Source organism: Dermacentor albipictus, unplaced genomic scaffold (genome assembly GCF_038994185.2).
Source record: "Dermacentor albipictus isolate Rhodes 1998 colony unplaced genomic scaffold, USDA_Dalb.pri_finalv2 scaffold_38, whole genome shotgun sequence".
NCBI lineage: Eukaryota > Metazoa > Arthropoda > Arachnida > Ixodida > Ixodidae > Dermacentor > Dermacentor albipictus.
The window spans coordinates 635575-658408 of NW_027225592.1; the positions used below are offsets into that span (position 1 = coordinate 635575).

At 44.6% G+C, this 22834-nt stretch overlaps 1 protein-coding gene and 1 long non-coding RNA gene across 2 annotated transcripts in view; one reads left to right on the forward strand and one right to left on the reverse strand.

Annotated features, from left to right (window-relative positions):
* The window catches only part of LOC135916919 (tachykinin-like peptides receptor 86C), a 386707-nt gene that overhangs the window by 21720 nt on the left and 342153 nt on the right, over window positions 1-22834 (forward strand). The window lies entirely within an intron of this gene.
* Window positions 1264-8486, reverse strand: LOC135916934 (uncharacterized). Its single transcript, XR_010569107.2, has 4 exons — window positions 8051-8486; window positions 7009-7113; window positions 4154-4298; window positions 1264-1373 (listed from the first exon to the last, which is right to left on the reverse strand). It is a non-coding gene; the product is annotated as an uncharacterized lncRNA (long non-coding RNA).

Sequence of the window (22834 nt, forward strand, 5' to 3'; positions counted from 1 at the left end):
AATACACAGTTGATATCTGAGGCTGATTGCAGGCTCAAACATGCGCGCACACATCGCGCTGCGTTCTCTGTCCGCCTCAACGCCAGCAGAAAGTTCAGCCAACCGACTTAAAGAACTTCAATACGTCTCACAGAACCGTTTTCCACGTAGAACACGCCTCGTCGTACAGAATAGACCAGACGAGCGCGGAAACAAACGGCAGAAACTACCGCCTAGCCTCTACCTGCCATGAAAAACGGAGCGCTCGCCCAAGCCAGCATGCCGACTGCTCAAAGATGGCGCCACTGCGTAGCAACATGGCGGCGTCCATGAAATGTGGTCTATAGACCACATTACAGAGAACGCGGGGATACTCTCGAACCAGGAGCACTGCGTTCGATTCGCCGTTTCCGTTTCCAGTAACCACCCTACTAGAAAATCCTATTTGGTTTCAAACGGGTTTCATCAAATAGGGTTATGGAACGGGACCCCGTTTGATCCTGTTCAGTCCTGACCTGTTTAAATCCCGTTTGTTCCTGTTTAAACCTGACCCGTTTAAATCCTGTTTAAACCTGACCCGTTTAAATCCTGTTTAACCCTGACCCGTTTAAATCCCGTTTAATCCTGACCCGTTTAATCCCGTCCTATCTAACCCAGACCTGTTTGCCCCTGTTCAGACCTATTTTTTGCTACATTCATACCAGGTCCTTTCAGAATGGATTGATGTTGCTTAATATAATTTACTCTTTGCACATATTTTGTGCACTTGTGTATTTGCGATCAGCATTGAAGAGAAGTAGATCTGCATTAGGTTCGCAACAAGAAGCCACTTTCATATGTAGGTTTGCCTGGTACATTGCTTGATACGAAGATGAACACAATTTTCGGCATAAATTGATTAGCACTACCAACACTGATGTGATACATTATGAACAAGTTTTGTATGACCCACGAGTACGTTCTCTATGTATGACCTACAAGAAAATGCACCCTGAAGAAAATTTTACCTCCTTTTCATATTTATACTACAAGTATGCAAATGTAATTCTTGCTAGTTTAGTATATGTTCGATTACTTGTACTCGTCTTAATGCAGTGCTTCTTGCTGTAATGGTTTGTACACAAATCCACAGTAAAGTGTAATTTTAGGGTCAAAAATGTCAGGCAAAGTATTGGCATGTACTTGTAAGTGAAAAAGACAAGTATACTTTACGTAGGTATTTCTGTACACCCACTTGAGCTTTCATTAAGCCTGAAGTCCTCCGGTCTAAATAAAAGCATGTCATAAATGTCTCAAGCACTGTTTATTGGACCTTCTAACGGTATTTCGATGCATCCAGTCTGCCGAGAGAAGACCGCTGGAGTGGGTTGCTTGGGTGAGAGCGAGCAGGGCACCTGAAAAAGTAAAGCCAATAATTTATCTTGACTCATGCAACAGGTTAGCACATAGGCAAATTTGCCTATGTTCTCACAGATAAGAAAGGTTCAGCATTCCGGTCATAGAAGATAACGAATACATCTTATTGAAAAATATGTGGTTTCATGCACTGCCTATGTTTCAAGGGAACATGGATTACTGTGGGAGAATAAGCTGTCATAATTAGCAGGCGATTGAAGCAAGTCTTATAGGAAAAAGATGGACACATCGTTTGATTAACAATAATTACTAGTATTGAAGCAACAGAATACAAACATGAAATACCTTTAAAAACAACACCGACAGGTTGAGATAATAAATTATTCAGAAACTAAACCCGTCTGCCAGCAAAATACCGTAGTGTACTGGCTTTGACATTGCGCTGCTCAGGCAGAGGGCATGGGATTGAATCCCAGCCACAATGGCTGCATTTAGATGGCAGGGAAATGCCAAAACCCCTATGTAAGGTCTATTGGGTACACGTTAAAGGAGACTAGGGATCCCGCCAACTTGAAGTTATAAAAACCGGGGTAAATTTCGAGATAAGTAAACTTACAAAAGTAGAAGGCCCTGGCCATGCGAAGACCATATAAAGCCTTTTAAGGTAGGTGCCAGCAGCCGCTAAATTTCTTGCAAAAGCGAAATATAGCAGAAGCGGTATTTTTCCGTAGATCACTTTTGCAAGGTATTTTACAATTTGACACCCGACATGTTGGGAATCTACGGGCAACAGCAATTCTGGCACAGATCATAACAAACACTGTTGCTCCTAGGTATACATAGACACATAGGTATAGGTACAGTCGCCGACTGATTTTCCGGACATGATTACTCGGTCTGCTTCACGGCACCGCCATTCTCCCCATGGACCATAATATATAACAACTTCCGAAAATTCGGATGCCTTGCAACCTCTCGTCTGATTTTTCGGACACTCCTTGAGCCAACTTGATCGAGAGCACCATGCACCGACTCTCACCGTGGCATGGTTCTACTTGCTGAACGCCATTTTTGTTTTGAACGAAGCCTCCTTGGTGCCCCACGAAGTGGCGCTACTACAAATCCCTGCTCATCATCATCGTTTCTGCCTGGTTTGTAGCTACAGCAGTTCCGGTCTCAGCTTAGTATGCGATGCCAAGACAATCCAGCAGCTGATTTGTTTGTTTCTTCGTGCACGACGCTGCAAGTAGGCCAGGTTTTTTGTTTGTGCAACTGATGTCGGCGTGACGATGTTTGACGAAGCAAGATGGGCCAATTCATTTCACTAATATTTAGAATAGCTACCTGTAAGCACCACCTACCTTTCAACAACATTTGCAAAGCAAAAAACCTCATCCTGAAAATCTGCACACGAACACATCGGTAGCATCATCAGCGTGGGGCCTCAAGATAATTCGGCAAGCCAAGAAATTACTGACAGCACGAGTGCAATCATGCCAACAGGAAATCTGTGGCTGAATAATGCACCTTCTACCACTTGGCAGACAGTGCATTTTCGCAAGGCCCTAACTACGGCAGATCATTGTTAAGGAGTTCCCGAATGCACAACTCTATGCCATTTTCCCGCTGACTCTAGGGAAGCACCTCTGCACAGTTGCAAGAAAAAAAGCTAGATGCCCCAAGAGAAATGAGCCCACTCAAGCCATGGAAGTTATGTTTACCTTGTCTTCCTACAACTACTCTAAACCTAGGACTGCTGTATTGCACAAGGGAACAAACGTCAACATTGGTGCCTCGCCTAACACAAGTGGTCTGCGCCGTAGAAGGTGCCATCAGTCAGCCCACAGATGAGGCCCACACCAGTGCTGTCAGTGTGCTGTACAAATTGCAGAAGCACAGCCTACAAGCTTGTCTGCCTTAGTGTGATCGCAATAATGAACGAAAACCAACGAATCAAGTTTGTTTCGTGCTGAGAACAGTTGCCTCATGCTGGATTTTCCTACAATTCTTTCTAAGCACAGATAATGCTTCGTTTGTTGTGTAGGCATGTAAATAATGGAAAGGCCTGCATCACTATCTCTGAAAAAAATAATGTAAGAAAGCACGTACAGTACACAGGTGCAGTGTCTATCACATACCATTTCGTGCAGTAGAGGCTACATCGGATAAACTGGCAAATGTATAAATGACTGGCAGCGTGACCAAGCAAACTTGATGTGTGGGTCAGTTAGCAGTGGTAGTGCACTACTCTCGGTGCACATACACCGATGTTTAAAAGCTGCTTGATCGTGACAAAATAAAAAGACAAAAGCGCTGGAGAGATATCTGAAACTTTTCTTATATGTATGACGAGGAACCTAGCACTAGCTCCCCATGCAGAGAATTACTAGACAGTGAGACTGCTTCTTATCATTGTAAAACAAATGTCACACTCACCATGTGATGCATCCTTTTCGTTTCTGTGCGAACAATATGTATTCAGATCTATTCTCCCCCTTTCACCTTTTGCACAATATTACTGTGCGAGCTATAATACTGATCTGTTAGTAGCACTCTGTCCTGTTGCCTCCTTTCTTTCCTTGTGAATTGTGTGCTAAATACGGCTTTTTTTGGTGAAAGAGTGCTAGTTTAACGCATAAACTAGCGCCGTGGCACTTTGCAATAAAGGACTGTTATAATTCTCTAAAAATATGTCCATGCAGAACAGTGTCAAAAGAACACCTTAAAGAAAGAACATGAGTGTATCTATCATAAAGACCAATCCTTGTCTTTTTGCCTTAACATAATTTTCAATACCGATATTGAAGTACAAGCTCACCATATTATATCACCTTGTCAATGAAGCAAGGCACAATGGCGCCCAACTGTCACGGGACCAACTTGGATGTGGAGATCAGCGCAGATCAGCAACATAGCATGGTCTGCTTACACTTCTTCCCCAGGTCCAGCCATACCTATAGCAGCTATAAAACAAGTGAGCTTAGAATAACAAGCGAAACAATATAAAAAGTGGCAGTGAACAAAGCAACTTTCGGTAGGCATAAATAGGATCGCATTGCTGACATTATGCACATAAGTAACTTCATTTTGAGCAACAAAGCATCCAATTTAAGAAACATTATATGTATGAGCTATCTATGTGAGAAAGATTAATCGAACGCCCTCTATTTGCTACACCCCTCCCCTTATGCATGGATGTCTCCCTGACTGAGTGAGCTGGGCTGATCCCAGGTATAGTGTAAGTAAAGGGTGTCACTTGGTGGGCCAATCTCGATACCATTGCATGACTTGTACAATAATTTTAATGTGTATTGTAATGCTGGCCATCCTGCAGGCACTGCAACATTATAGCACCCATAAGGCTAATGGTGTTACCTGATAAGGTTAACTAGTAAGTGTCCCCAGAAGCATAACTCGGCATGTATACTCGGAGGCCATTATTATAAGAGAAGCAATAGCAGAGGCGAAGCTCTATCCTGTGCCATATGCAAAATGGCCGAGCACGCCCAGCTTTTGGTTACATTCTCACTTGTGACCACTGCAACAGGCTGACTGACATGCGTAACCAGCAGTTTGTAGGACCACATTTTCATAACCTGCATTTTTTTTTACATCTGAAGAGATCAGCCTCAAGCTCCATGCTGCGCTGCACTCGAGAAGCATTATAAACTGGCAACATTTAAATGCTATGCTGCATGGTTTGTTGCATGCTTTAGGAATTTACTTATTTATTGTACACATAGCTCATAGTCTCCAGTTGGAGTATTGCATGAGGTGGCAAGAAAACAAATTCTGAACTAACAAGGAGAACATTCAACAAAACAAGTCAGACCAAAGAAAAAAAAATAACATACTCTCATAATGGGACTATGTATCTGGCAGCTAGCTTATAAAAAAGACAATTAGGAATGTTTTACTACTGGTAGCGCTTTAGGGGATGGAATGTAGAATTCCAAGCATCATACACTTTTAAGCCACCTTTCGTGGTTTTTTGTTTTGAAGTCCTATTCTCTGTACTATTATAGAAATGAATAGCCCCTCCAAAATAAAACAAAGAAAACATGTAATGCACAGTAATGTAACACAATAATGTAATGCACAACAGTGAATACTTAGAAAAATGTAATTAAGAACATGGAGTCTATGTGGGCACAGATGTTAGATGTCTACATGAAAGCATAATAATAAAGGTGAGCAGAGCATTTAAGCTATTGTCGGGCAACCTGCTGCAAGACATACAGGTAAAAGGATATGCATGCCTCACAACACAGTCCCTAAAAATATATGTCACAATACAGTGAGTAGGTATATCATGCTTATCTACAATAGCTCCTAATTATATTTATTTCAGAAGGGGCTACCTATGAACCTTGATCAAACTGAAGGTGGGCCAAATTCTAAATATACGATTCAAGTAGACAGAAAAGGGACGTTATGAATATGGCATCTACAGCAAAAGTGTTGTACATTATTGTTGTACATTATGTCATACCTGCCAACCTGTGAACATAATATTTTGTAAAAATGCTGCAGACACTAAATTCTTTGTTGGGGACATAACACACATTATTTTAAAGCTTGCTCTCAGCACCCCCATTGTTACATACACACACACATTATTAATAAAGGGAAAATCGCACATCCACCCACTCGTAGCAATTGCTACAAAAGAAACCCGTACGGATTCCTCGAAAGGAAAGCCTCATAGTTGAAAAAAAGAAACCGTCCAGGTCCGGGACTCAAACCCGGGACCACCGTCTTTCCGGGACAGCCGCTTTACAATCCAAGATAACCAGGCGGCTAGCAGATGGCCGGGCGAATTCGAATTTGTCGACAACATGAAGCAAAGGCAAGGGTGTGACGTAATAGTTCTGCGGAAACGCGCAAGGTGTAGAGAGGTAATTAATAAAGGCGAAAAAAATATTACGTCAAACCCTTGCCTTTGCTTCGTGTTGTCAACTAATTCGACTTCGCCCTGCCATGTGCTAGCCACCTGGTTATCTCAGATGGTACAGTGGCTGCCTCGGAAAGGTGGTAGTCCCGGGTTCGAGTCCCGGACCAGGACGAATTTTTCTTCAACTGTGCGGCTTTCCTTTTGAGGAACACATACGGGTTTCCTTTGTAGCAAATGCTACGATGTCTGATTTTCCCTTTAATAATTACTTCTCTCCACCTCGTGTGTTTGCGCGGAACTATTACGTCACACACACATTATCAACCATTATTTAACTTGTCGTGCAGCACAAAAAGCAGCAGCGAACTTGAAACCAGTAACTGACAACTTTGTTTTTTCTTTAGATTACAGAGCTTTTACTGCGTGTTTGCTGCTGCCGCTTTACGCTGCTTCATGAATTTATCTGACCAAACTTCCCTAAAGCAAGTGCCCCTCTGATGTTCTCGTTAGAGATATTGCATCGCTAATAATAAACCATTACAAGTACCATTACAATTAATTTTTACGTGCATTTTAACAATGTCATGCCCTTAATCTCTCAACAGCTTTAAAATATCTTAACCAACACAACTTCATTGTCTTTCTAAAGTGACATCCATAAAATTGTAAAATGAGCCCACATTTGTAAACCCACGGAAAATTCAGGAGAGTTTCCAAACATGGATGATACCAACAAAATCTGCAGCTCGTGTAAGTGGCAGCAACTGCTTTGCACACACCTTGTCACAGCATGCACATCAGGTACTTTGCCGTGCTGTTGAGGCTGCAGAAGTGCCGCAGGTGCATATCTGGAGGTGCCTCTGGTTCACAAAATCTTGCCATCCCTAAACAATAATAAATGCTTAATTTATTGTAATCTCTGCTGAAACTGCAAACTTGTGATATAAAAAGATCACGTCATATTTTGAAAAAAGTCTCATACAACCAGTTACATGAAGCTGCAACTGGTTGTAGCAAACATGAATCTACTATGAAAAGGTTCACACAAACGTACAGCTGTATAACGTGAAATGTGAATTGTACTATCAAAAAATTCCTTAGGACATGAAAAGCGTTCCAAAACCTAATTTGTTTATGCGGCGCAACAAAGCACTGCTCCCAAAGGACGATGCGCTCAAAATTTCAACAGACCACCTCTTTTTCTGGAGAGACAATAAAGAAAAGAGAAAGATTTTTCGATTAAAAAGAAACATTGCTTTTGAAATTTCGGCTTCTCTGCAAGATCGGAACCCATTACAAGTACACGAAAACACACAGGACACTAATACACGTCATCTGACGACACTCTATAAACAGACGAATTTCCATACAAGCTGAAAATCTGGCCATGCGTCGACGAAGAAATCGGGTGCTATCTCGCGCAGCTGTTAGCTGTGAAGACGACACATCTACGTACTACTTCTGGAAATGCCTATACCATTTCTCAATGAAAAATTATGTACACAAGCAGTAACTTTCTTTGCTTGAATTTTTGTGCCCATTTAGATCAAAGAACCACCCGCGCTAGCGTGCTTCATAGGTGAAAGTAAATAAACCACAGATAGAGCTGTTGGTAACATGAATACGTTTTAGGGCAATTTCCATGGAACTTCTTGCTAAATGTGCACTGCGACATGAAGAACAACCATTTGAAAAGCACATTTATAATTCTTGCTGCTTTACTCATTCGGATTCGGTTGTTGTACGGATCTTGCGATACGTACAAGAACGCACACTTCACGAACCATAGACAGGAAGAATGCGCGCAAGCGCCGGACTTACCTTTCTAGGCGTACTCGGAAAACGCTCCTTTTAGCGTCACAGGTGCCGCGGCATCGACTGCACCAACGGTCCTTCCGGCGCACACACTGTTGAATTGCGGATCAACTACAGGACGTAAGAGCACAATTTTTACCAAATTCTTCCGTACAGTGTGACACGATGCGAGAGTGCCAGAGGAGGAGATCCTTTTCGTGAGCCCGGAACAAAGAAAGTGGCGAAGGCTCATACCTTCGACATCGGCGCACCACACGAAGGATACTGCGGGCTACATTACGCGGTCCCAGGGGTTTTGTGATTCTCAATGAATACAAAATGCACCACAATTACTCTCGGCACAGCGTACACACGATTAAACAGCTGCATCGGACGGCGTCAATGCAGCGCGCACTCACATGTAGCTAAGGCTGAAGACGGCAAAATAATATCACCTGTAACTTTACCGGCGCTACCTGTGCTGCCATCTGTAGGCCGCCACCGAAAGCGACCGTGCTTTCGGTGATATCATGGATGGTGACGGCGTTGTATTTCGATGTTATGCGAGTCGTACAGCGTCTTGTACGACGTGTTTCAGCAACGTTGCTTTTAATGAAGAGGACGGCAATGTGCGTATACGCCTTATAGACGTCTCGCCCACTTGAATAACACAACAGGAAATTTTACCCGCCGTGGTTGCTCAGTGGCTATGGTGTTGGGCTGCTGAGCACGAGGTCGCGGGATCGAATCCCGGCCACGGCGGCCGCATTTCGATGGGGGCGAAATGCGAAAACACCCGTGTGCTTAGATTTAGGTGCACGTTAAAGAACCCCAGGTGGTCGAAATTTCCGGAGTCCTCCACTACGGCGTGCCTCATAATCAGAAAGTGGTTTTGGCACGTAAAACCCCAAATATTATTATTAACAGGAAATTTTCAGTCTGTCGTATTTTGGGACGTTGTGACTGTCGTTCTGTTCTCTGTTGTGTGACGTCTTGTAGTCGAAAATTCTGTAGCTTCTGATCAATATATTTGATTAAAAATTGACAGACACCTCTTTAAGGATAAAAAAAATTATTAATACAAAAAAATAAAAGTAGAAAAAAAGCTTTCGCACAGGATTCGAACTGCGGACCTCACGATTGCGAGACAAGCATCTTACCACCGCACCACGCCGAACACGCGGACACCTTGACTAGGCCAGCAATATAAATCTTTTTCTGGGTTGCTGTTTACATTTACATTTTACAAGCCAAGATGCGCTTTCACTTCACCGCGTCAACTGCCGCATCTCTATATGCGCAAAAGTGTTGTTACCATCGACAGGTACATCGTGGAATGCTAGAACATCAATTTTGCTGTAACGATATCCATATTTAATAAGAAATTCAGAAATAGACAACGGTGACCGGGGACACTGCAGGTTGTTACTGCTAATTTCGACAGTTGTCTCTTGCTCTTTACAGTTTTGAGCTCGCATATAATTCGTGCGTTCAATGCAAAATAGCTACATAAACACTCGTGGGTGAGTCTTGATCCGGACAGTATACTGGCTTCTTACGGCAGCGCTGTACCAGATTAATGAGACCCGAGCGAGAAAGCTTTTCACGCAACTTTGTGGAACAATCCAAAACTTCTTTTCCGCTTCGCATAAGCTTGTGCAATATTTCTGGGAAATTAACTAATGTGTCAGTGTAACCGCACATGTAAGTCCACAGGACTGTGTGCCCCATCTTACCAAATAAAACAAAGCGGATACGCAGCCATTCCCGCAGATGGTATGATTTTGATCAGCGGCCGATTTTGAGGAGGCCGGTAGTGCGTTGCTGGTGCCGCGTCGTCACGGCACAATTATAACAATTGGCCACGTCGACTTTAATACCGGTGTCGGTGCTATCAGTATTGCCGGCTTCAGAGAAGCACGATTGAATACCGCGCAAGAGAAAAGTACAGTGTACACCACCGATGCGAAGCTGACATTTTAAAGGGCCGCGACGGAAAGTGCTTCTGTTGCGACTTCAGAACTCTTGGCCGTCGCGACCGAATGTTTCTGTTGCGACGTCAGAATTGCTGTCGTAACGTCAGAAATGTCTGTCGCAGCTACAGAAACGTTAGGAACTTCTGTCGTACAACAGAAATTTCTGTATTTGCAGCAGGAATTCCTGTTGTCTTTTTTCAACTGGGCAGGACCGGGAATCGGTTTGAAATTCGCAGCTAGCATATCGCAGTTTGGTCTGTGAATGTTCCGAGGTGTTCACGCAATTTCTGCAGAGCTTGATAATGGCCCAATTTAGCACTAGGGGTTATATTGTCAGGATGTCGAACAATAAAAAAGCTCCTCCCCAGTTATATTCAAGCATTAAACTGGTATGCATGATGCCATCCAGTATAGTTGCCAGAAAGCTCCAGATTAAACCAGCTTTTGTGACAAACAGGCGACCCTATATGGTGCCACTGCGTCCAGTATAAGCCAGTTTAGTTGCAAACAGGGCCCCTGTTAAGACCCATTTCTGCGTGAACTGGTCATGCCTATACCTGCTTGCATGCCAAACGGGACCCCGTTCAGACCTGTTCGTGTGTGAACTGGTCCTGTTTATACCTGTTTGCATGCCAAACGGGACCCCGTTCAGACCTGTTCGTGTGTAAACTGGTCCAGTTTATACCTGTTTGCATGCCAAACGGGACCCCGTTCAAACCTGTTCATGTGTAAACTGGTCCAGTTTAGACCTGTTTGCATGCCAAACGGGACCCCGTTCAAACCTGTTCATGTGTAAACTGGTCCTGTTTATACCTGTTTGTTGCTAAACAGGTCCCTGTTAGAACCAGTTTAAACCTGTATAACCCAGTTTGAATTTAAATAGGATTTTCCAATAGGGCAAGCGTGTACCCACAGAGAAAGAAATTCAAAAAGACGAGACACTCGGCAGAAACTGGCAACAGGAAACACGTCACGCCTAGTTTCAACTCCAACCGTTAGGTGACGCGAGCGTCGGAAAAAAGAATGTGAAATAAACTTACAAAGTTTTATTTTTTCGTATTCTTTCCCACTAAAACTAAAAAAGGTTTTGCGTGTAAATGAACTTATACTTTGCGACTTATTTTCCTTGCGTTGCCTAGCAACAAGCTAGCGGCACGCCAGACGCGCGCACATACGTCGTGCGCCAGACATGCCACAGGAGCGAGCGAGGCCGGCTGCGCATTTGAAGCTCGCGTGCTCGGCGACTCGTCTGTTTTATATGTAGCCCATTTTCTGAGCTCCCGGCGTTGCCTTGTGTTCCGTCTGCATTTCGACACGGCACCGCTGCACTACTGGACTACAGCAAGGTGAGGAATGTTGTTTGACACTCTGCGACGCACTGCAAGCACAAGAGAATTGCTTACTTAGGCTTACTGCACAAAACTGAACTTATATAGTGACGCAGTTATCGAAAGACAGCTCCGCCGTCCACGCCTAGTTAACTTGAGGTAATTACTCGTGCTGGGAGATCTTTGCGATGCTTTCCATGAGGCCAAGCATTTTTATAACCTATTTTGGTAGTTTTTGGGCACGCTCGCCGCACCTCGCTTGGTGACGAAAAGCACCTCGGCCATGTGGCGCAGTTTCGCATGTACTCAATCTTGCCGGGACAAGTTCTGGCGCTTTCTCTGACCCCAGACATTATTGTAACCAATTTCGCTGCTTTCTGCGGTACTTTTAAAGCACAATGGCCGCGCTCGGCGCAGTGGCGTAGTTAGCGAAAAGCACCTCGGCTGTGTGCCGCAGTTAGTTTCACATGTACTGAATCTCACTGGGAGAAGTTGATGACGCATTCTCTCACCCCCCAAAAATTATTGTAATTTACTTCGTAACTTTTTGGATACTTTTGAGGCATGCTCGCGGCGCGTGTGGTTGTGAAGCTGTTAGCAAAAAAGCAAGCCAGCCATGGCGAGTTAGTTTCGCGTGTACGAAATTTTAGTGGGACAAACTTGTGACGCCTTTTATGGCCCTGTAACAACATATACCTTATTTCAGTACTCACGCTTGTCGAAAACGCGACAAGAGATTGCGGAGAATAATAACACGGGAGTGTGTTGCTTGTCCTGGCAGGACACATAAAAGATAACACCGAAGAGCTCGAGAACTTGATATTTCTGTCTGCTCAGCGACTGAAAGCAGGCTTTACACCCACAAATGTCTTGAGTGCGACTAGAGGGCATTCTGCGAGCGTGTAACGTAGTCTGGCTGAGAGCCTGCATTGTAGTCACCTCTGTGTACTTGGCGTACCATTGCGTCGACTGATGCCAAGTTGTTTTGGAAACGCGCAGTCACCCGTGTATTTGTGCTCTTAAAGTGCAGAAGATAATGCCCGGACAGGGAGGGATGCTTGAAAATCGGATGTTTTCAGATTTTATGGCATTGTTTGGGAGTCTATTTGCTACGGAATGTATGTTAAAGTGAATTAATGCGTAATGAAGCTCATTCACCACTTACGCACGTTTCGCCTCTACACGCAACATTCCGGTTAGGTCAATGTACCAAAATGACACATGCTTGTAATTTACTGTTTTCAGCTGATGGCATCCGCTCGAGCTTCGTACGGCAACGACTGCTCCTTACCTGGTGCCACAACATCGGATGAATGCACAAGAAGCCCAGAACGAGCATTTATATCAAACAAAATAAACATCTCATCATTTCAGAAGACGTCTTGCGTTTTCTTTGTGAAATTGCACGTGACAGAGATTCTGTGGAGGGCTGTAAAGATCGTTCGTAATCATTTTTACTAAATAATCAAATGATTCCCTGCCTAGGCCGCGCGTGGTTCAGCAGTAGAAGCGAAAAAAAGTAAATAATGCCGCGCAGATTAGCGGAGCCAGCGTGGCGTGTACCAACTGGCGTTCAAAACGCGCGCCCCAAAACCGAAACCGGAAAGTGTTAATACCATCCGCTTGGTGCGCTACAGTTAATTTGGTCGCTGGGCTCTATGGGAGTACCGCTCTTGTTGAAATGTCTTTCCCTATGGTGTCCCTCTTGCAGTGGGCTGTTAAATTTGCTCGACCGAAGTTGACACGTGCCTGTTTCAATGTGTTTTTTTTTTCTTTTTGTGTGTGCTCGTTAACAGCAAACATGCCTTTCACCGCGCCTATGTTGTCCGATCAGCACTGTGTATTGGTGGGTTGTGGCAACAACCAATAAAAACGAAAAAAAATATCGCGGATAGCTTGTGCGAGAAACACGTTGTGAAGAAGGAGCAATGCGGTTGCGGCGAATTTCTGCTGCACCGCTTCCCTACGAACGTCGACTTCTGTTGTCAGTGGACTTCGCTGACACCCGCAGTCATTGCTCAGTGGCAAGGGTGTTGGGCTGCTCAGCACGAGGTCGCGGGATCGAATCCCGGCCACGGCGGCCGCATTTCAATGAGGGCGAAATGCGAAAGCACCCGTGCACTTAGATTTAGGTGCTCGTTAAAGAACCCCAAGTGGTCGAAAATTCCGGAGTCCTCCACTACGGCGTGCCTCATAATCAAAACGTGGTTTTGGCACGTCAAACCCCTTGATTTAATTTTTCTTAAATTCGCTGATAAACGGTAAAAACTTCGTGCAAAACATAAATTCACGTATGTGCTCTGCGCATTTCGTTGATAGAAAACGGCCGGAGCAAAACCCGCTACCGATACTGAACTTGGGTTACCAGCGAAAGGTAAGCAAACACTTGTTCACCGCTACTTGTCCCGTTCTGAAGCACCGCATTTCGTGTAATTAGTGCCTTATACACTGTATTGGGCCTTTACATCTCCAGTGAAAAACTGCGAAATCATGCACCGTAGCTCGTAGCTATTTTGCCCCGATTTCTGCCGAACCTGAATAGGAAACATGTGCCGCAGTTTCATGCTCGATAGTGGTGCTGTGACAATGTTATGATTGAACTAGGCTTCACGCTATCGGTGCGGAGGACACGATATCGAACTGGTAAGGCATTATCTTTTTACATCTTCATCGGTTCGCTTGTCCGTGGCAATTGTCAGCAACTGTTGCTGAATCGAAGCCTGCGTTCCTGGCTGCGATAATAGATTTGCTGCGGTGGCCTAGCGGTTAAGGCGTTTCGCTGCCAAGGCCGAAGTCGCGGTGTCGATACGCAGCCGAAGCGGGTACATTTTTTTGGCGCTAACCACAAAAACGCTCCTGTAGTAAAGCTTGAGTGGTATAGGAACTTCGGGTTGTCAGAATTAATAAGGTCGTGTCTACTGAAGTGCGTTTCATAACTTTGTCAATGGCTATGGCACATAAAACCCATGAATTTTTAGCTGCGATAATAAAAAAAGGCTTCGTGATATTTCACGTTATCTTTGGGCGCAGGCCCCTGAACCCTGACGAAAATACGCCACTACCAACTAAGCGGAAGGCAAGTGTACAGATTGTTATCACTGTGTAGCTGATAATGATTTATTTCCGTTCCAGAGAAAAACGAACAAAGACGCACGACATAAAAAGTCACGTCAGTTTCCTTCACAGAGAATAAAGCTTTCCTTTGGTCAATTGTGTCAGAATGTGAATACACGTACCAGTGACTGAATATTGGAAGATAGCAGGTGTGTGCCGTTATAAGAACAATGCCGCAAACTGGTCAAAAGAAAGATTTCACAAGTATATTGCATACCACAATATGGGAAGATATTTCGTTTGTTAAACGAATTTGTCTTTGAGAACAGAAACTTAACTAGTTGATGTTTTGCCTACAAGTAACTTCACTTACTGGAAATGGCCCAACTAGGTCTTTCCCGGGCTGTGAAGTTTTCAGAACTATGTAGGCTATAGCGGCAGTACTGTCAATGCAACAGGCTTGAAGCTATTGTGTTTTTACAGGTCACCTATGACGCACAAGTTCCCACATTGACCTCTTTTTTCGGCAGTTTGGAAGATGTGAGTACGCATTCACTGTATTGACATACTATCACTGAGAATATGTGCTCACTTTGTATGTGTCCGGCCCATACCAGGTTGGAGATAGCGCTGAGACAATTCTAGACAGCTCTTGCGAATGTCAGGAAACAGAAGCAAGTAGTCGTGCTAACAGCTTAAGGTTACAGGCACACCAGACACCATAAAACCATGCCAACTGTTGCTGTGGTTCTCTCAACTGGAGACTTATCACACTGAGCCTGCAGTGTTCGCTCATGCTTTTGGAAGTGAAGCCGCTGTAAGTGCATGCAGACCTCCTGCACCACTTACTGACACAAGCGCTCTTCAATTCTTTACACGTTATCAAAGAGTAAGCAGTCGTACAAATTCTTCTGCCTTCTTATATTGTCATTTATAAAGATAACTCAACTCGAACAGGCTGCAGCACACATCGAAACCACATTATTCAACAATATTTTGGGGAATGAAGATGTAAGTGCTCACCCAGCCAGTCTAGGCTTCTGAAATAGGTGCCTGTTTAAGAAGTACACATATTCACATGGTTTCTTCTGTCACAGGCTTACTGCAGCCAAGATATGTTTGACAGCTCTGGCACAGTTTATGAACCAGATGTGAGTGGGCAGGACAATCTAGGCTTTTTCATATGCTGCTTCAAATGAAACTAAGCTGCCAATTTCTTCTGCAGGTTTTCCTTCACATTGGGACTGCACTGTTCACATCTACATTGGATAAGGAACCAGATGTGTGTACAGGCACTCTCCTCTCCACGTGATGATGTCTACTTCCTGTATCACACTACAATGATGATTGCCACTATGCTTTGTTTACAGGATGTCACTTATGATGTAGCTACTCCAAACAGCAGCGTTGCAGAAAATGAAGTTTGTGGGAGCTTAATATCAGATCACGAAAGTGATGTAATTATGCACGCTGAGAATTTGAGTTGCCGGATGACGTGTTTAAGTTTAAGCAACAAACCTCGGGAAATTTGGTCCAACCTTGCAACGCCATAGCCGCTGCGCTACCGCAGAGTGCTCGTTATCCTGAGACGGTAGATATCGTTTCGTTCCCAAATCCTTTCCATTTATTACGTGAAATGAGGCTTCCTAGCACGCCAGCGATGCGGGCGGATTATTAAGACGGCTAGATGGTTCATCGCGATCGCAGATCAGTAAAAATTGCATCGTTCCGCACATGTCTGAGTGGAAAGCATTTGCTGCAGAGAACAAAGATTTCGGGAGGACACCGCCGCGAAGCGATCCTAAGCAGCTTTGTTGCGCACCAGTCATGCGATAAGATATTGTTCATAGAAGGATAGCGAGCGATGGGAAGATGCGGTGTCCGCGCCGCCACAGACGTGCTAGCCGACAGCTGCTGCGAACACTCCCGTTCAAAATACAGCTCACAGGCGCACCGGTATGTAATTGCTGGCTGCACGATCACGGACACAGCGAACGATGAAACAGAGCTTGCATTGTTTGTTCTACGCGAAACTGACGCGCAGAACATTGAGAGTTGAACGCAGACACTTACAGATGTCGATCGTAAACCCAGTCGACAATGTGGCTCCTGGCTGCGTGCTGCTGTTCCTTGTAGCCACTGTGACCATTTCGTGCCAGCGAAAAAGATTTCGCGAGCAGAAAGATGCGTCTACAACGCGCTAACGAAAATTCCGCACGAATTCTCAGACACAAACATCGGTACACCTCATACGAACACGTCGGCAAAAGGCGCTGCCGACGCAGTTAACAGCACAGCTTGGCGCGGCAATGACGTTTCCGGGGAGAGCCTACAGGTGGCAATAGTATAAAGCATATGGCTAGAGAGAAAGGCTTCTAGGTTGTCGAAGTAAGCAGGGAAGTGAGAAGGTGTGGTGGCTCTAAACGAGACGGGATCCGCTTCAATTAGAGGCTGGCACGAGAAATGGGACTGGCGACTTGGTGGTCGCGCTGTTGCTTTTTTGTGGCCAGAGGAGGTAGTAATGAAAAAGGTCCCATAGGGAAACCTCAGAAGAGCATCGCCGTCGATAACCGAAAAAGGAGGAAAGCAAGAAAGGGAGCTAGCTATGCAATAGGCTATATAAACATGCAGGGCGACAAAGGAAAGAAAAAGTGGGCAGAGATGGAGGAGCATTTAAATAGAGAACAAATAGGGGTGTGTGCGGTAACAGAAACGCGCCTTAGAGACTCGGAAGAGCCGCCAGTGATTGAGAATTATGTTTGGGAAGGGCGCAATAGAACTAAGTCGGAAAGAAAGGGAGGGGGAGTCGGAATGCTCATCCATCAAAGAGCCAAATGGAGAAGAGTAAATTCAAAATGTCAAGGGCATCTTTGGTTGTCAGGTACAATGAGGGGGAGAAAACTTGGCTGGGCGTTACGTATTTGTGGACCCGAATTAACTGCACAGAGGAAAATAAAGAGTTAGTGGAATGCATAAGCGCTGATATTAAGGGTCTCGGGAATCGTGCTGAAATTATCTTATTACGTGACATGAATGCCCACAAACAGGATTTAGATGGCTATACCGACAACAACGGGAAGTCAATGCTAGACCTTTGTGAGCAGCATAACCTCGTTATCGTGAATTCAGGGTCTAAGTGTGAAGAGCAGATCACGCGGGATGTGGGAAATCGGCAGTCAACCATTGATTACTGTCTGATGACAGAAGGAATTCACGATAAGTTGAGAAAAATGGTCATTGATGAGGAAGGGTATAGCAGCATAGGGAGTGACCATAAAAGCATCATTTTGAAGATGGGATATGTAGTTGGGAAAGAGAGCAAGGAGAGCAGAATGGCCAGTCCAAATTTGAACGCTGAACAAATAACTAATATAGTCACCAGAGCCGAGGAAGAACTTGACAAATGGCCAAATAAAGAGTGAGAATATAGTGAGCTTGTAAGTGTAATAACGGCAGAAATACGGAAAAAGAAACAACATATTTATTGGAAAGGAAAAAAGAAACCGAAAACCATGTGGAACAAGGAGATACGAGAAGCGATCGCCGAACGACAGAAAGCATCCCGAGAGCAGAGCCAGGCAAAGAAGGCGCAGTTGCCGCAGGATAAAGTAGCCAGTGAATAGGAAATATACCGGGAGGAAAAAGTCTATGGATCAAATACTCTTGCAAGCAAAATTAAAAGGTGAAAGTGAACTTTTGTTGTCAGAAATACGCGAGAAAAAGAAGGCCCGACCTAGAATATTTTGGAAGCAGATACAATTATTAGGCAGGAAGTCAACAACAATACAACATTTCCTAGACGAAGATGAAAACAGACTGGAAGAAGAAGCGGCAATAAATTACATCCGAAAAATAACAGCTAAATCTTTCCAAGGCATTGACGAGGTTGTATTTGAGCAAAAAAAGAGCATGAAAGAGACCCAGGTGGAAAAGGAGCTGGTGCTGAGAAATTTCAACTGGAAGAAAGACAACGAGAAAATTGCTAAGCGCACAGGCACATGGCTAGACAAGGTTGACGTTAGGCTGATTAATGAACTAGGACAAAGAAGCAAAGAAGCTCTGGTGAAAGCAGTGGAAAAAAACTTTAAAACATGAACGAATACCAGACAGTTGTCGGCAAAGTAGAATCAATTTAATTTATAAAGGCAAGGGGGAGAAAGATAGGATTCACTCGTATAGACCGTTGACCATTACATCGGTAATATACAGGCTAGCAAAGCAGGAAATCAAATTAAAGCTTCAAGCATGAGCAGAGAATATTGGCATTTTGGGAGAACTTCAGAATGGCTTCAGATTACGTAGGCGTTTAGATGATAACTTATTTGTTCTTACTCAGTGTATTGAAATATGAAAAGTAGAAAGCAGACCGTTCTTTGTGGCCGCTTTAGACATTACAGGAGCCTATGGCAACGTAGACCGAAACAGTTTGTGAGATACTCTGGAAAAGGAAGGCTTAGGTGACACGATTGTCTGCAGCTTTTGAGAGAGATTCACCTAGAAAACACTGTTTGCGTTGAATGGGAAGGGATGAGGAGTGAGGAGAAAGTTCATATCAAGAAGGGACTGAGCCAGGGGTGCCCTTTATCCCCACTGCTGTTTATGGTGTAAATTGTGAGGATGGAGAGGGCGCTAGAAGAAAGTAATGTCGTCTTTAATCTCTCATACAAAATGGCGGGTACAGTAGTAGAGAAGCAACTCCCAGGTTTATTTTAGGCGGATGACATTGTGTTGCTAGCTAAGAAGCAAAGTGATTTGCAACGTCTGGCTAATATCTGTGGACAGGAAGGCAACGATTTAGGTTTGAAATTTAGTGTTAGAAAATCAGGTGTTATGGTATTCAATGAAAACAGTGAATAGACCGTGGAGATACAGGATCAGCCAGGCAATACCTCGGGTAAAAGAATATAAGTGCCTTGTTATATGGATAAACTAAGGCAATAGATATATGGAAACACAGGAAAAAAACAATAACAGTGAAGCGGAACAAAAATGCAGCCATAATGAAGCACAGAACGCTATGGGGATACAATAGGTACGAAGTGGTCCGGGGTATGTGGAAAGGTGTAATGGTTCCAGGACTTATTTTTGGAAATACGGTTGTTTGCTTTAAATCAGGGGTACAATCAGGACTCGATGGGAACCAAAGGTCAGTGGATCGCCTCGCATTGGGCGCTCACGTGAAGACTACAAATGAAGCTGTGCAGTGTGATATAAGCGGGACTAGTTTTGAAGTCTGGGAAGCTCACAGTAAAATTGATTAGGAAGAACGACTGATGAATATGGAAGAAAATAAATGGGCTGGGAGAGTGTTGAGGTATGTACAGGAAAAACAATGATTCACAGTGGAGGAAAAGAACTAGGAAGCTTACCAGCAAGTATGCGGCCTGTAGGGTGGGCAACACAGCAACATAGAACGTCAAGCGGAAAGTCAGAGACATAAAAATTGTAACAGCGCAAACATATGCAACCACAAAGTGACAAGGACGAGACACAAGATGAGACACAACAGAGACACAACAACTCTACAGCGCTTGTGTCTCGTTCTTGTTACTTTGTGGTTGCATGTGTTTGCACTGTTACAATTCTTATGTGACGTATGCACCAACTCACCACAAAGAAGTTTTAAGGAAAGTCAGGGAGGCTGAAATGATCTCATGGGTGGCGGCAATGGAAAAGAAACTTGTCATGAGCAACTACTTAAAAAGAAGAAACGAAATCAGGAAAGAAATAATTTATGATAACTCAAAGGGCAGCTCATTACTTTTCGAAGCGAGATCGGGATACCTTAGAACACGCACCTATAAAGCCAGCTATAAGAAGGACGAAGAAGCGTGTGCTTGCTGGCGGTAAAGCTAGGGAAACGATGGAGCATGTTTTATTAGAATGTGACATCTGCCAAGCGGTCGATTTATGCACCACTGGCCTCCTTGAAGCCCTTGGGTTCAGCGAGAACAAGGGAAAAGTAAACTTGTCCGCAATAGAGATTAGTAAGAGGCGATTGGAACATTGGTGGAAGAAAAGTCGGGAAACGACAAAAGTGTCAATGAGAAAATTGTAGAGCGAGCTGAAAAACTCCCGATACAGCTTTCTGTTGCTCAAAACCTGCTACACAAAAGTTTTTTTCTGAGCATGAAAGAAACTCGCGGCCGGTCGCGCGGGCTTCTTTGACGCTCGGAAAATAAGCTTTTATGTAGCACGTATTGAGCGACAGAAAGCTGTACCGGGAGTTTTTCATGTTACTCTACAATTTTTTTATTGACGCTTTTCATCTAATTAAATTAATTGATCTGCTGATTAATTTATTAGGACTAAATATGTATTTACGCAGGAATAAAAGAATATCTCAGTATCTCCAAGTTGTTTAACATGCGCCTAAATCGGTGTGCACGAGCGCTTTTGCATTTCGCCGCCATTGAAATGTGGCAGCCGTGGCGGTATTGAATCTGTGCCCTCGAGCCTAGCATCGCAAAGCGATAGCCATTGGGCTACTGTGGCGGGTGGGCGTCGAGGTTGGTGCTTCAGTCAATACGATGTGCAACACTTAGTTTCCTCTTTGTTGGAAAAAAACCTCTCCCGTATTTGTTTTCATCCCACATCTTCTCACATATGTCCGACGAATAGATGCATTAATGAATTACGCGCCTAATTGGTCAAAAATGTAAGCTTAAAGCTGTTTATTTCATCAATTTTGGTCGGCGTGTGGCTCCACACACAGGAACACTCGCATTAGTCTGTGTGGATGACAAATGACGGCGGCTGCACAGTCTCAGATAGTGCGCCTATGCTCATTCGCGGGCCAATAGACGGAATGCCAGGACTTTTCTTTCAAGCAGGCACAATTCTTAAAAGCACGCACGCTACGAATCCCGGTGAATCAGGTGCGCGCTTGGCCGAACAATGCGCACATTAGCCCTTAGAAAATTTGCACTCACACTCTTCTCCGGAATAAAGCTTTGCTTTCGATTACCTGTCTACGACAGGCACGCAGATTACTTTGCCGGATTCCATTTATTGAACACTGGAAGAGAACGTTCTCCATGTGTATTCAATGCACCTGGAAACATGGGAACAACATTTTACTGCCGCTGCATACAATAGTACTCGCACACTAGCATTTGATCGATCGCTTGCTTTCTCCCGCGGCTTTCGAGCCCCCCCCCCCGCGCTCTTTTTCCGCCCTTGCAGCGCCACCGGCAGCGACGGCCCACAGGCGCTGACCATTAGGCGAATCTTTTTTTTTGGGGGGGGGGCGGGGGGGGGCATAATGAACTGCAAGTGCATGTGCACCCTCTCAGTTCGTATAGGCAACAGGAAAGCGACTGTCCCGCTGGTCCAGTTACCATTACTCTTGCGCGCCTTCGTCAGATGCCATCATCGAATAGTTACCATGGGCAGACCGCTGAACAAATAAAAAACCTAAAGCAGGGCATTACTCTCGGTGGTGTCCGAACTATATGGAACGAATAAGTTTTAAGGGCAATTTGGAAAGTAAAGTTTGCACTCTTAGATGTTGTCTTTTTTTAAAAAGCCAATGCCCTATCTCTACTACTAGCCACCATCCACTCTCATCCACCCGGTCGGTGGGAAGATAGTGGCGCGGATTAGATAGCATACTGCAGTAATTAATAGTAAGAGGAACATAAATGCAGGCCATGTGGTGCATATAGGGCAAATAACCGGTGGTCTAATAGGAGTTGCGGAATATGCGTTAAGGGAAGACAAGCGCACTATAGGACGGCGCGCAAAGGGAGATATGGATGGGATAGATCTCCATCCTGAAGTGAACATAAAGTAGACTGGCGACGAATACGATAACATTCTTTCGCGAATAGGCTTGAAATTGTTGTAATCTGCCAGCAGGAAAAGTCCGCACAGCCTAGGTGGTACGCGGTTGCCATGCTAACTTTCTACTGCTGACAGTTGCGTTTGTGTTTGCTCCCATGTTTGTGAGCGCTGAAACCGTGCAAATGTCCTTAAAGGGAAAGGGCCCGCGTGCGGTTATAAAACGGCTTTTTTACGACGTCACTTTTTTCTTTTCGTGACTTTATTTTTCGTAGTTGACTAGGTGTCCATTGATGTGCCATAAAACGTGACATTGGATTGGATTGGGAAAATGTTTACTGAGCCTGCAGTAAAGCGTGCAGGCGCGCTTCGTACGTGGCCTACGTCGTCATCTTGGCGGGCACTCTGCGAGGATCCCCGCTCGCCGTTGCCGGCTCGCTAGACTCCTGCCTAGCCACCGCCTCGATGTCCTGCTGGACGGCCTGGAGATGTTTTTCTTGGTCGTCGCACCGCGTTGCGTCCTCGAGTTAGCTTCGCTAGGATGTTTGGAGCAATCCCATAGCCTGTGCTCGAATGCGGCCGTCTCCCTGCAGCACGCTCTGCACTTGTCATCGGCGTGCGATTCTGGATACATCCTATGCAATAGCGCCAGGCTTGGAAGCGTTCTCGTT